The sequence below is a fragment of the Cynara cardunculus genome (assembly GCF_001531365.2).
Source record: "Cynara cardunculus var. scolymus isolate 2C chromosome LG 3, CcrdV1, whole genome shotgun sequence".
Classification (NCBI taxonomy): domain Eukaryota; kingdom Viridiplantae; phylum Streptophyta; class Magnoliopsida; order Asterales; family Asteraceae; genus Cynara; species Cynara cardunculus.
The window spans coordinates 13,313,665-13,316,508 of NC_037530.1; the positions used below are offsets into that span (position 1 = coordinate 13,313,665).

General features: G+C 31.1%; 1 non-coding gene across 1 annotated transcript; it reads left to right on the forward strand.

The window, feature by feature from the left end:
- Positions 1 to 568: 568 nt before the first annotated feature.
- On the forward strand, positions 569 to 641 carry TRNAV-UAC. Its single transcript has one exon. It is a non-coding gene; the product is annotated as a tRNA-Val (tRNA).
- The last annotated feature ends 2,203 nt before the right edge of the window (positions 642 to 2,844 follow it).

Below are 2,844 nucleotides of genomic sequence, written 5' to 3' on the forward strand. Positions count from 1 at the left end.
AATGTATTTTCTCCTTACTCACATGATGTTACAAGAAATCAAGGAAATAGGTCAAATGCATATATGGAAGTATCTTAAAAACCTAAGTTAGATTTATATTATTTTTGAAAAAAAATTCAAACATTAATTTTTGATTGTTGATATAAAGACTGTTTGACATATGATGAATGATACAGTTCAAAATGATTAATTACAACATTTTTGAGTTGATAACATATGATTTCTACACGTTTCAATAGCACAAAAATAAGTAATTTTAAAAAAATACCAACACCTTTTATTTTGATTTAAAATATTATGTTTTTATAAACATTTATGTTTTTTCTATTTCTTGGTAATAGTTTTAATAATATTATTAACTGTGAGTCTGTTTGTATATTCAAATATTTACCAGTTTATAAAAAAGGGAAAACAACCTAAACATTTATGCTTGTTGATTTTAGTACCGTTTTTTACAGTAAGAAATGAAATAAGAAATCTCCAACAGATTCTTTAAAAAATAAAAAATAAAGGTTTTGTTAGATTTTATTTTTGGAGTTATATATTGAAAATGCTAACAAATCAACAAGTTGCTGTGGTGTAGTGGTTATCACGTTTGTCTTACACACAAAAGGTCCCCAGTTCGATCCTGGGCAGCAGCAATCCTTTTTACTCTGTTGATAATTTTTTTTTTCTTTTTAATAAATTCATATAATTAAGAAAAGTCGAATATAATGGTGTCCTTCATATAATAAAAATCTCTTTTGCTGTATTGTTAAATTTTTATTAAAGATCATTTGGTTTATGAATTTTTGAAAAACCAAATAAAATAGTTTTAAAAAATAATCTATACTACCTTATAAACCAGGTTTATCAAAAGTTTTAAAAACAATTTTTAATGCACAAAGTACTATACATTTATGCACAAAGTTTTAAGACTCTTAAAAACAACTCATAATGCATTAAGTACTAAAATTTTATGCATTCAGTCTTAAAATCTCTAAATTTACAATTAAAATAACATATAGTACAAGTCACCAATGCACATTATTATCTTTTCTTTCCATGTTCCCAAGATACTTTTAACATTTTTTACTCATGCATTCATCCTTTCATACCTCTATGTCTTCTCCCTATCCCCCAAGGTGAGATTCAAACTAATATTCACCATGAGTTATTAAAAGTTCTCTCGTTCAATTGCTCTAGAACTCTCGGTCTCGCTCTCGATCTATTGATTCTTTGCTCTTGGTGTAAATCGAAAACATGTGTGGAGTCGTTTAAATATGTTGGATTTTAAACTGTTTTTTTTTCATCGATAGACTGTATAGTAATTGGAACCATATCTCTTATTTATTTAAATTGTATTAATATGTAAAAACCAAGTGTAACTTATATCATCGTTAAATCTTCTATAATAAAACCAGTGAAGCTTCAAAATTGTTAAAATTCACGGCTTTCGCGGCATTGCATGGATATAAAAGTACACAATTAATAATAATAATCATGTTACGATATTTTCAATCAATAAAAAAATAGAGATGTTGCAATTTAATCATAAATCGTAGTCGTTAATTCTTTATCAAGTTCATCCCAATGTGATAATAGGATTCAAAGATGCACCATATAAATGCAAAAATCATCAAACTCATTTTCTAATATCTTCGTAAATGATACAATACACGTAAAAGGCACAAAAGCAAACCCTCTTGGATAAACGCCCTAAGCTACTTATATGAATACATTATATTTTTCAAAGCGTCTTAAGGTACATATATGAATAAACTATACTTTTCGTTATGTATTAACCATTATTTGTCAGATTATATGTACATAGACGCATATATGTAGGTGTTTAAGTATTTGAGAACTTTAGAAATTATAAAATTCGCGAATAAACATGAAAGGGTAATTTAGGTATTTGCATCGTTGACAAATATATAAAAAACTTTAAATTATTAAATTGGTTGCTGATAACTCATCTTATCATTTGATTATAGCAACATGCTAAAAGAATTAGATTTCCCCTTTACCCTCGTCTACGCGTCTCTCTCTCTCTCTCTCTCTCTCTCTCTCTCCTCATACCTCATTTAATTTCACTTCACAAGCCAACCACCACTACACCTTCACCTTTTCGTTGTCGTCGCCACTTATCGCTACAATCGTGATCTTCAAAGCATCCTAATTGTAACTAGGGACGAAAACTGGGTGGCTAGTCATCCTCGACCCCGATCTCCATTTAAAACCCCTGTCCCTGATCTCCCCCCCAACTAATCTCCGATGGGTTTAGAGGGAATGAATCCATAAGTCGGCACTACAATAACTACCAATAATGAAAATAAAATATATTTGTCATTTAATAATAAATGTGTGTGTCTGTGTGTCTCTCTATACATATATACACACACATACACTATATAAATATATTAAATAATATAAAAACTTTAATCAAGGTTGGATTAGGGACGGGTAATGTCATCCCCGACCCCGACCAAACCTGCTTCCTATATGAAAATAAATCTTTGTCCCCAACTTGGTACCCATCAAACCGGAGAACCCCGCCTCATTAGGGTCGGGCACCCATACAGGTAAAATTTCCATTTCCATCTCTAACTGTAACAGCACCACCAACTCCAATCACTTTGTGTCGCCGTCGTATATTCTTCTCGTTCGCATAGGTGGTCTTATCCTTTCCCTTAAAACTAGTAGCTAGTAGCTCCGTCATTGATCTTTCCTATTCTCGGCCGGCTGTGACTCGTATGTCCAACCATGACTGTCGATTGTAACGAATCCATAGAATCTTCTACCATTTGACCAGATCTTCTAGCTAGATTGTATTCTCAGTTCTTCTCCCTCCATGCTTCATTG